Source organism: Aquarana catesbeiana, linkage group LG03, assembly GCF_042186555.1.
Source record: "Aquarana catesbeiana isolate 2022-GZ linkage group LG03, ASM4218655v1, whole genome shotgun sequence".
Classification (NCBI taxonomy): domain Eukaryota; kingdom Metazoa; phylum Chordata; class Amphibia; order Anura; family Ranidae; genus Aquarana; species Aquarana catesbeiana.
The window spans coordinates 530,500,633-530,513,393 of NC_133326.1; the positions used below are offsets into that span (position 1 = coordinate 530,500,633).

Consider the following 12,761-nt stretch of genomic DNA (forward strand, 5'->3'; position numbering starts at 1 on the left):
TAAAGCATCCTGAGACCATTCATGTGTGGGGTTGCTTCTCAGCCAAGGGAGTGGACTCACTCACAATTTTGCCTAAGAACACAGCCATGAATAAAGAATGGTACAAAAACATTCTCCGATAACAATTTCCCCCCACCATCCAAGAACAGTTTGCTGAGGAACAATGTCTTTTCCAGCATGATGGAGCACCTTGCCATAAGGCAAAAGTGAAAAAGTGAAGACATTGAAACAAATGTTGAAGCAAACAAAACATTGAAATTTTGGGTCCATGGCCAGACAACCCCCCAGACCTTAATCCCACTGAGAACTTGTGGTCAGTCCTCAAGAGGCGGGTGAACAAAAAGAATCCCACAAAGTCTGACAAACTTCAAGCATTGATTGTGCAATCAGTCAGCATGGGGTCCAGAAGTTGGTTGATAGCATGCCTGGGTGAATCACAGAGGTCTTGAAAAAGAAGGGTTAACACTGCAAATATTGACTTTTTGCATAAACTTAATGTATTAGTCAGTAAAAGCCTTTGACACGTATGAAATGCTTGAAAGTATACTTCAGTATACCATAGTACAGTGATGGTGAACCTTGGCACCCCAGATGTTTTGGAACTACGTTTCCCATGATGCTTATGCACTATGCAGTGTAGTGGAGCATCATGGGAAATGTAGTTCCAAAACATCTGGGGTGTCAAGGTTCGCCATCACTGCCATAGTAACATCTGACAAAAGGATCTAAAAACACTGAAGCAGCAGAATTTGTGAAAATGTATATTTGTGTCATTCTCAAAACTTTTCTATTACACTTTTGCTCCTAGTTTTAGATACACTTTCAGGTACAACACTGACGTTTTAATATACATGTACTTACACTTCTCTATTTGCAACACAATTATAAGAAGAAGAAAAAAGCATGCATTTAAGAATAGTTGTTGGAGCTATAGAACTCATGCTTTTATGCTTGGATATTAAACTGTGCATCACAAAATTGTAAAAAGCCTAAGACAGTGCGAAGAGCAATGATGTACGCAAGTGCAAATTGGCTGTCCTTCTCAGCAGCAGGGAAATGAGCATTCTTCAGAAAGCAGTCATGAATGTCTACGGGTGATACAGTGCTCAAAATTCAGTCCTTGTATTTTCTGCTAGAAAACAAGCAGTTTGTTTGGTGACATATCAGTGAACATATATTAGTGGAGAATCTTATAAGGATGGTCAGGCCTTATCTTTCTAACCAGAAACACCAAGAAGCAATGCTGTGAATCAGCAAGAAGCCTGTAAGCTAGTAAATTCCCATAATTATTAAATGAATGATATCATTGAGAAATAGACACGGGGGCATAATTAATATGGCTAAAAGCCAAATGCAATAATTTATCTCAACCAGCCAGAATAACCAATTTCTGTCTGTCATGCTGATCAGGAGTATTGCTTTGTCCAGGTCTGTGGCACAGAAAGTATTGAATTTGGAGGATAACCATAGCCGGGCAGCTACCATTTTCAGATGGTCAGCAATGAACTCTATGGGGTTGATTTACTAAAGGCAAATAGACTGCACTTTGCAAAGTGCAGTTGCACTCTGCAAGAGCAGATGCTCCAGAGCTTAGTAAATGAGCAGAGGCTCTGCTGACTTCCATCATCCAATCATGTGCAAGCAAAAATGCTGTTTTTTTTTCCTTGCACGTGATTGTGTAATATTTTCAAAGTGAATCTTTACCTCATTTACTAAGCTCTGGAGCAACTGCTCTTTCAGAGTGCAACAGCACATTGCGAAGTGCATAGTCTATTTGCCTTTAGTAAATAACCCCTATGTCTCTGGTGAGAAGTTACCAATAAAGGCGATATACTGTATAATGATTTTCCTCAAATGTAAATTTAGTACTTGTCTCACCATACTAATATTATTATATCTCTGTTTTATATAAAACAAAAAGAAGAAACACATTTGCAGCCATAATTGTTCATTATAGGGACATGCTGCCCTTCCACCCTCACATCTCCCATTCTACTTCCCTTCCTTCATTCTTTCGCTATCTCCCGCTTTCCTTCTCTGCCTTCCTTCCTTATCTACCTCTCTTCTTTCCTTCCTTCCTTCCTTCCTTCCTTCCTTCCTTCCTTCCTTCCTTCCTTCCTTCCTTCCTTCCTTCCTTCCTTTCCAGCCTTCCTTCCTTCCTTCCTCTGTCTAACTTTCCTTCCTCATCGCATTCTTTTCTTCCTATCTTCCTTCTATATATTCCTCCCTCCCTTCCTTCACACTCTTCTTTTTTCTCTATGTGATTTCTTTCGTTCCTTCCTTATCACATTCTTTTCTTCCTATCTTCCTTCTATATATTCCTCCCTCCTTTCTGTTCTTCCTATCTTCCTTCTATATATATATTCCTCCCTCCTTTATTGTCTTCCTACCTTCCTTCTATATAATCCTCCCTCCTTTTTTTCTTCCTCTCTTCCTTCTATATATTCCTCCCTACTTTCTGTTTTCCTATCTTCTTTCTTTCTTTCTTTCTTTCTTTCTTTCTTTCTTTCTTTCTTTCTTTCTTTCTTTCTTTCTTTCTTTCTTTCTTTCTTTCTTTCTTTCTTTCTTTCTTTCTTTCCCTTATTACCTACCCCCCTCACTCCTATCTTCCTTCCTGCCTTTCCTACCCCACTCTTCTTCCTGTTCTACTTCCTTTCCTTCCCTTGCCTTCTTCTCAGATAGTAATGCTGGTACAAAATGGCATCATGGCCAGTCCAGAAGGGATGTGTCTGCTTTAAGAGACCAGAATGGTTTCAGACTCTATTTGTCACACACATATACATTAGGCCCATCTGCTGTCACCATAAACACAGTACGAAAGCGCTCCTTTCACGCTTAGTGAGCTCTTCAAAGACACTTGGTGCAGAAGTGATTTGTAGTAATCTGCCCTGAGGTTGTTGTCACATCTGCTGAACTCACACCTGTCAATCAGAACTCTGAGCCTATGCCAATTCTTTATAATAAAGCCTGTTTTTCTTTCCTGAGTTCAGATCACTCTGGAATTTTCCACATGTGCCTACTGGATTCTCTGGCAAAGAAATATCTGCTTCGGGCAAATAATATGTAAAGCCCTAAACTTTTTACCTGTGCCTGAGTCTCGTCTTTAGACTCACTGATTGGTACATAATTACATTGTTCCAGAATGTTTGTCCTGGAGCAGTTTATGAAGCACATATCCAATAATATCCCAATTCTGTCTGATTTAGACAAGTTTATGCACACTGTGCATATCCATCCAAGTGTAGCCCCTCCGTCATCTATAAAACTTGCTTGTAGCTGTGGAAGACTGCTTTGAAAAGGAGACCACAGACCAAGTGGAAAAATAGCCTGTAACCTGTAAGGTTATTTTATTGGTATCACTATCTTAAATATAGGCGTGTGCACAGGGTGATTCCCCCTTGTTTAAACACATGATATTTCACCAAAGCTCCCTAACAGGGTTCCTAAAAAATAAGAATTAAAAAAAAAATACAAAATAATACAAATAAAAACTACTGACACCATCCACTGCCCTGCAAACACCCATCTCTGCCCTACTGACATCATCAGTATATATATACACACAGGTGCACACCCTATGCAATAGGCTGTGCACACCCATGATCTTAAAGTATTGATGTTGATGTAAATTTCTGGTTCCCAGGCAGGTGGCTTTTACACCCCAGAGACTCTCCAAGGCCTCACTGGCTCGAAGTGTAAGGCTAAATTCACATTCACAACTAAGGTCGGTGCGAATCAGAAGATTCCTGCTGCAGCTTTGAGCAGCTATGTGTGACCACCGATCACGTTCACTATAATGACTGGTCACCGGTGGCCACAGCTATTTGCAGCTCTCTACACAGCCAACGATTACCTGCAGTGATCAACATGCATCCAGTAGCAAGCAGACAGACACGAATACCTGCTGGCAACTTGTCATTATAATAAACTGGCCTGGCAGCCGCACCTAGCCGCTGCTCAGAGTTTCAGCATAAATCAGAAGATTAAATCGCTGGTGTGAAAGTAGCCTAATGTGACAAAAATGTAAACTGAAGAGCAACACCACTGATAATAGGTCCAGATACAATTTTATTCAAATTAAAGTCATGACCAGTGAAGTCAAGATAGTAGTCAAGATATCCTCAACTTTTCTTACCACCCTTAAACCCCACAAACTCCCCACACTCCCATTCCCATACCACCATCCAATGATAAGACCAGACGAGAGTTTGGAGTATAAATGGCCATAGCAGCCTTTTTTATTAACCAAAATATTTTAATTATTTCCAAATAACCTTTGTAACGACAACTTTTAAACACACAGCCTGTTGGTCTTTGACGGCACCCCGATCTTAACATTTTCCACCACTACACTGCGGGACCTTTTACCATACCAGGCCTCCAGCCGTATCACCAGCTCGGAGACAACCCCTTTCCTGCAGTACAACCAATACCGTATTCCAGCAGACACCGTTCCACTGGATTACCCCAGAGGGGCCCATACCACGGATGAGCCCCCCACCACTTCCATCACATCTGTTTTCTGCCACCATCAAAGACACCGCCACAGCCCGCAAGGATAACACCTTACCCTTAAGGGCCCCTCCACCTCCGTAGGGCCCGCTGAATCCCATCCGGAAGACCCAGGGCCCATAGGACTAATCCTCAGCCAAGAGGTGAACTCTATCACCCTGCAGGTACAATCCCACATTAAACTCCAACTCATATGTCTGATAACCCAAACCCCCATTACGTGAAACAAACCTACCCACCACCTTGTTCACTTTAATGCGAGCTTAATAATCCTTGCACTACCCTGCTCCACACATCCCTGGAATTTCCAGCCACCGAGTACATACCTCCCTCTGACAGATACCCCAGCTGTCTGCCACTGGTCTAGCATCTGCTCTCCTGGCCCCCCAATAGCCATAAGAATCCCCCAAGATCCAGACAAGGCATGTGTAACCTCCATCTGAAATGACATAACAAATAAACAAGGGGAAGCACCAACACAACACACATAACATAACAGCAGTAAAACTAACAAGTTGAACCACCCCCCTACAACCCGTACCCCCCCACAAAAACTCGATCTGTTAACTGTTGTGGGCGCACCTAAAAACGAAATCTCCTGGGTTCCCACCGCCCAAACCTCTCAACTGCCGCCTCATCCAACCCACACCTGGTAGCCTCTGTGGGCGCCCTGATGCAAAAGGAGTTTGAGGCAAATTGCATGCAGTCAATAAACACTCCCCCACTCGAAGGCACTCCCTGAAAACCGCCACTAAGTAGAACCTGGACAAATATGACCCATCTCCATGCAATAAGAATGCCCCCCCCCCCAGATGAACAAACTCCCAGAAAGTCCCATACCCCTCGCACCGGGCAAATCCTCGCACCAGGCAGCTCTCTGATCCGTTTTTAAACCTGTGCCAACGTAACACCACCCAGTCTTCCGAAGCATACACATCCTAGGCCAGCAACCCCCTTGCAACCCGTCTGGATGGGCCTAACTCCCCCACCCGAAATGCTCCAAAAACACTATGGAAAAAGCAGCTGTAAACCAAATTACCTCATAACCCGCGTAACATACTGACCCAAATTTTACACAAATGGCCTAAAGAATTGAAAAAGAGACCGGCCTCCTAATGTCTTTTTGTGGGTGTGGGTCTTTTTTTTAATCGCTTAGTTCACCCAAAATCATTTGTGAAATCCATCAGGCCCTGCATCTTCAACAAACCTGCCAGCTTCCGCCCCATGGCAGACACGGACCCCCTTCCTTCCATGTGCCTGTAACGCAATATACCATTAACAACCTTGTCTCGGACCACCCAGCTCAGCCCCTGCCAGCCGTATGAAAGCTGTCTATGTCGACCCACTCACCTACCTCCTGATCCTTCCTCCTCTGCCGACAGAGCCAGCTCCCTAAACTTGTCCCCCTGAACCAAGACAGTGCATCAGCCAGCGTGTTGTCACTGCCCGGGAGATGCACAGCATACAGAATATTGTTCAACTGTAAACAACGCCAAACTAAATGGCGCAGCAACCATACCACTGTGACGACACGGAAATCCATTTGATAGCTTGAACCACCCCCATGTTGTCACAGTTCCACCTAATCTTCAAGTTCTTACACGCTTCTTACACGCTTCCCCCCCACAGCTTCAATGCCAGGACCACTGGAAACAATTCCCACGATACCATGTACCGAAGGAACCCCACCTTCACCCAGGATCTAGGTCAAGATTCTGTACTCCATTGCCCTTGCCAGAACGCCCCATAACCCGTATACCCTGCCTGACCAACTCTAAATCAAAACTTGTACATCCCCAAAATGTGTGCCTAACTCTCAAATCCTCTCTAAGCTCCCTGTTCAGGCTGATGACCTGGAAGGGGGCACGAAACCTCAGCTGTAGCCGTCGACAGGCAAATTAAACTTACCTACCAAGACTAACATCCGGAGCTGGACCCTGCTCTGCCCCATCTTCCCCCTAATCCCAAGCCTGCGACTCTCTACCTTGTCCCTCGGCAGCCGACCCACCCTGTCTCCAGAGTCAATAACGATGCCTAGAAAACTAAGTTCCGTAGTCGGGCGCTCAGTCTTATCCGCTGCCAACAGATGCCCAAACTTACCCTCTATGCGCTGCAACGTGGACGGGAATCGCACACACATTAGAGGAAGAAGGCCCAATACCTGGAAAATCATCTAGATAGTGGATGACGGAATCCAGGCCAGACACATCCCTAACAACCCATTCCATTCCACTGAACTGAACCTTATAACATGGCGCAGGAAATGGAGCAACCCATGGGCAGACACTGATCCCCAAAAACTCATCCTGCCAACCGCACACCAACAGCCGAAAGCTGTCCGGGTGTCCTGAAAGCAAGTACCCCTTGTCCATAGCACCTCACCCACCCGACAGCAGCGTCAAAAGAAGTGTACGACACCGTACAAGCTTCGGGGTCTATGAAATTGATAACAGACCCCCATTTGAAAATGAGAGGTGGTGAGTAAGTCGAAACTTCCTTCGGCTCCTTCACCAGCACCACCCCCCAGAAGTGAGCTACCGAACCCCCAATGGCTTAACCGTAAATGGCACCCCCATGCGCCCTAGCGCCACTTTCTTTCCAAATGTGTCCCAAACCACCCCCGGATTCTTTAGAGCATACCGCAAATTTCGCGCAATAGTCGGTACCTCAGTCAAGGAATGTGGTATCTTATAACCCTCCGAAAAACCCAGAGGCCAAACATCCTAGCAGCTGCCCTATCCGGGTACCTATTTAGGAAAGGCTGCATCCCTTCACCCTTCACCGGATATGTCCCTCCTGCTAGAAAACTCCCCAGCACGCTTCACTTTTAAAAGCAGGGGGACAGGGGGATGATTGCCTCCGCATCCGGAACCCTCGTGATGAAACCCGCAGCACCCCCCAAACTTACAGTAGCCCTTGTTAAAATTGCCAGCACACCCCCCACTTCTTTCCTGCCGGCAGTCCAGAGGGGGGCGTCCCCCCCCCAAGAAAATGATTCAAGGCACGCTTTGAAGACATAAATCACATCCAAAGGCCAATGTATTTTTGATCCCACCGGAGCAACTGTCCTCCGCCACCCAAACCCTACCACATCCACGCGATCCCCCATACCCCCGATGTGCCTCCCCTAGTGTATACAAATAACAGAACCGTGTCGGGCAATGCTTCAGGTTTTTCTCACCTATGACACTGGTCACGATAGAGAACGCCTGCAGCCAATTCAGCGAATGTCCGCGGGATTAACTGTATCTTCGTTCTTTGATACATCGGGCTTGACCCTAACCCAATGAACTTTTTTCAGGGGGAGTAATGAGACATACTCATCCTTACCGATCTCGTCCTGTACCTACTGCTTCAGGTGCTCCAATGGATCCCCAAAACAAACGTCAACTTCCCACTTAGCAGCATCCGCAATTCTTACCACGTCTTACCTGGCAGCAGCCCCCTTGTCCCTCCTTTGTCTCCAGCCACCATACTCACCGTCACTACTCCCAACGTAGTGGCGGAGAGGTCCGCCAGAGCCACGGGGCCCCCCTGTCCCCAGCTTTCTCTGTACTCCCGCCAACCCACAGCGCCACCAGTTGGGGGCACCCCTTGTCCGCCCGCGCAGCGTTGGACCCGATCCCGCAACCCCCCCCAGCAACTTCTGCAGTTGTTCAGCTGTTCCGGGGGTGACAGGCAGACTGCCCTACACCTGCGGGCCAACCCCCTGTCCGCAATGCTACCCCTTTCACCGTGGACCCCCCACCTCCCATAACCTGCACAGTGCCTCATTTAAATAACATGTGAAACAGAGACAGACTTACCGAGCTGACCGTGCATGTCCCCCACAGCCATTGCTCCTGCTTCCCCCACTGGCGTACGATCCTGGTGTTCTAATTCCACTGGACTGAGACTTCCCCTGCCGACCGCGCCTCAGGAACCGGCAGCCTCAGCGTCAGCAGCCCCCCAGGCAAAGCAGGCCTGGAGGCTGTGGATCCCTGCAGTTCTGCGGACCGCTGTCTCGTGCTTCACCCTGCCACCAGCCAAACCGCTGTATCTGCCTGCACTTGATGATCCTCTGGTAGGCCGCGCTTGCTGTCCTCCGTCATCCCTCGCCACCCGCCTGAGGACGGCCCGACAGCCGTACCGCTGCTCCTCCCCCACCGGCTCTCCCCCTTTGATGGGATAGGTGAGGTGGGGGATCGCACTCTCCACAGTCACCCGCCACGTGGGCGAGGAATGGGCGCCATTATGGCCCATAGCCCCGCCGAGCTCCACCGGCGACGGGGATTCCGCCCGGTTCCCCCCCCAGACAAAGCTTAGGTGGCCCTCACCGGTGGGGCTGACGAATCCACAAGTGGGCTCCTGGGATTGCACTGATCTCTGCTGAAAGGGCCGGGTGAGAACACTCCGGAGGCCGAGACCTCCGAGCGCGTAGGGAAAACCTCATCTCCGGTGGTCGACCCCCCCGCCTGGACCTGGAGCATTGTAGCCACCTGGCTCAGAAGCCAAGCGGGTCCACTCATTGCTGCTGCCGCCTACAAGTGCATTAGGATCGGATCCCTCTCAGACATGACAGAGGAGCAGGGTGACAAACTGCTTCCTTCTGTCTCCCTCACCAACTGCTCCATGAAGTCCCCGCCTCCACCTTTTGTACAGCTCCTCCCCCCTCCAGCACTTTTCCTCCTGAATCCTCCCCTTCAAACCTTTTTCCAAATTAACCCTTTGTTGATTCTCCTTTCCACCTTGTCATGCCCAGCCCTCCACTACTTTCCTTTGTCTTTTCCGTTCCGGGCCTCACTGGAGGACAATCCAAAGAGTGACCAACACATTTTTGGGGTCCAAAACGCTGGTCCAACAGCTTATAATAAGACCTGTGCTTGTAATCACACTGACAAAAATACCATTAAAGGTATAGTTCACTTCTAGTCCATTAACATTGTTTTCAGTCTCAAACCTGGACCCCTGAAATGCATTGGATACACTTTGGATTGTGCCTCTGACTCTAATTGCAGACATAAGTCAGGGGTGTTTGCTTGTGCCCTTATACAAAAGACTGTCATGTCTATAGCAAATATAAAGCATATCCAAAGCCAAAACTTCCTTTTTATAATCTTGAATAGTGTCAGGAGACTAACAGAATTCCGCAAGCACCAGTGCGCAAAAAGAGAATTCCTGTCAGTAAGCTACACAGGCATAAACATAGACACATCAACGTGCACATGTCTGCATGCACTGGGGCACGTCCAAGCACTGGCGCACTTCTGCACATCCAATCTTTGGCGCCAAGGTCTGGCGCCAAGCAGCCTATTGAAGGCATGGAAGGGTGACCATTAATCGCTGGATGATCTTCAGCTAGCTGTGATTCTTGTCCCTGTGCTTCCTGGCTACCTTGCTGTTTGACAACCCATTTCTGACTCAGCTTGTTTTTAAATAACTCCTTGAGTCTCTCCTGATCCTGACCTTGGTTTCCTGCTTGACCTCGCTCCTGTCTGATCTCCCCTCTATAGCCTGACTTGCCTCCAGACCTTGCTTCTGTTATCGGCTCATTATCTGTGCATGACCCCGGCTTGCCACTGGACCCTGCCTTTGTTACTTCAGCCTACCTGTGTCTGACCCTGGCCTGGCTCCAGACCACGTCCCCTCTTCCAGTCGTCTGACCATGTATGACCTTGGCCCAGCCTCCAGACTTCGTCTGCCTGTCTACTATTATCAGGTCCTGGCTACCCTGCCTACCATCCTGCTCCTACTCTGCATTTCTGCACTAGCAGTGCACGGACTGCCTGCCACAATTGATCATGAAGTGTCCTTCTGCTGTATTTGTCACCATCTTTACACACTATCTCTACTAATCACCATCTGCCCTCCAGGTTTCTGACAGCCATGCTAAACTGAGCCTTGCATTCCTGTTCTCACAAGGTGTGTTTGGACCAGATCCGCAAGGGAAGCTCTCTCATCACTTTGGCTTCCACCAAGGTAAGTGACAGGTAGAGCATGTAAGGGTTAAAACATTTGTCTTTATGGACCACTGAAGAGATTTAACTTCACTTCCTGTGGACACAACAAGAAGTAGGATCTCCAATTTAGGGGAACTCACTCACACACACACATACACAGTTGTCACTTTCCAATTGGAAGATTTTTCCTTTGTTGCTGTTCTGGTGACTTAAGTAAACTTAAGGTTTAGTATTTTCCCTTACTTATATTCCTGATATCACTGAGTACCAAGACAAACAAGATAGGGACACAGGTAGAACTTAGGTTATATTTTTTGCGAATGTGAGTACTTTTCCGGTAGTTGTTTGTGTTTATCGTATGGTTTTTCATACAACACTAAATACCGTACAACCAAAAACTCAGCTAAAAAGTCTAGTTAGACTATCCATAAAAATAAACCTAACCTTGAGTAAAGCTACCACTGATGTTCACAATACAAAATAAAAAAAAAAAAGAGTAAGTGTATATAGTTAAAAAAATATCCAAGTTTATTGGATTAGAACTTCTGGTAAGGCTTTAATTACCTGTGTCCTCTTGGGGGAGATTATTTTTTTCATTTTGTGTACTAGTGTATTGTGTTCCCTAGAACAGGAAAATAAGAATAATCTCCCCGATGGGGACATACAACTCAACTGAAGTTTTAACCCATCCCTTTTCTATTTAAAACTAAATGAAGACTTTATTTGTTGAGTTTTAATTTCAAACGTTCTGCATTACATATGTACTGCTTACCAAACATGAGAACATTTTTGTTGGGTACTACATCAGCCAGTTCATTTTATTAATCTTTAATGCAACATACCTTCAGAAGAAGCTTCCTGGAAGCAGGGATTTTAGATTTCCTCTGAAATTAATGAAAATCAAATATTAGGCATTGGTAGAATGCAAGGGGTATTTAATGATTAAACAGAAATAAATGTTTAACTTACCTCTCTGTTTCAAGAACGCAACAAAGAAGAAAGAAAACCAAGTTAAAGAAGGCATTTTTAGGGATAATTCATTTGTCATTTTAAACAGGACAAATTATAGTATTAAATGTATAATAGTATAGTATTAAATGTATACCTTTTATTTACAGTGACACTGGTAAAAATAGAAAAAAATGCATTTTTGTTGTTTTTTTATGTAATTTTGTCTACAAAAAAATATTTAATAAATGCTTTGCAAGGCAATAGTGCCAAAAGAAGGCCTAGTTTGTCCCAAAAAGTGTTTTATTGCTGTCTGTATCATTGTTAGGGAGATTTTCTCTCACGTCTCACACATTTTTCAGCAAAGGAATTTTCTTCAAAGGAAATGCAGGCAGAAGTAGAACGGAAGTTTTATCCTAACCCTCCCAACCCCCCCCCCCCCCCCCCCCCCAGTATGTTCCCTACCCCATCTGTACCCTCAACCCTCAAAAATAGAATGGAATGATCCATTATACATAATTTATGTCTTACAGCTCTGGTTGTTCAAAAGCAGTTTTATCTCATACAATAAATCAATCCTTTCAATATAAAAATATGCTAAATCAGCTACAGGAATGCATAGCAAATGTCCTCCAAAGCCTGCACATACAACCCTATGCATTCTCGAGTACCCCCAAACCATGCGGCATTCTGATATGTAAGTGTCAACTTGGAGCAGGTAGGTTAGTGGTTGACCTTTCCCAGATGCCTCACTTTTGGTTCTCAAATGAGATGAGCAGGTTTGGTGGAAGAGGTAGAGGTAGAAGATGTAGATGTTTACAGACTGAGAATTAAAAGTGCTTACAGTGTGGAAAATAATTATTTGATCACCTGCAGATTTTGTAAGTTTGCCCACTTACAAAGAAATGAAGGGTCTATAATGTTTATCATAGGTGTATTTTAAATGATAGAGACAGAATATCAATTAAAAATCCAGAAAAAATACATGATACAAATGTTATAAATTGAGTTGTAGTTCAGGGAGTAAAATAAGTATTTGATCCCCTACCAACCAACAATAATTCTGGCTAGTGGCGGCTAGTGCTCAAAATTTTTTTTTTTTTTTTGGTGGGGGGGGGGGGGGGGGGGGCGCAAACAAACTGAAAAAAAAACCCCATCAATTGCAGCCACTGTGCCATAAATGCAGCCACTGTGCCCATCAAACGCAGCCACTGTGCCATCAAACGCAGCTACTGTACCCATCAATTGCTGCCAGTGTGCCCATCAAATGCTGCCACTGTGCCCATCAAACACAGTCACAGTGCCATCAAATGCAGCTACTGTACCCATCAATTGCTGCCAGTGTGCCCATCAATTGCCGCT

General features: G+C 45.7%; 1 protein-coding gene across 1 annotated transcript in view; it reads right to left on the bottom strand.

Moving 5' to 3' along the window:
* The window catches only part of LOC141132654 (troponin I, cardiac muscle-like), a 32,171-nt gene extending 20,805 nt beyond the window's left edge, over window positions 1-11,366 (bottom strand). Inside the window, exon 1 of the mRNA XM_073621279.1 lies at window positions 11,294-11,366. The gene's annotated coding sequence lies outside the window, so the exon portion shown is untranslated. The remainder of the gene's footprint in view (window positions 1-11,293) is intronic.
* Window positions 11,367-12,761: the final 1,395 nt, after the last annotated feature.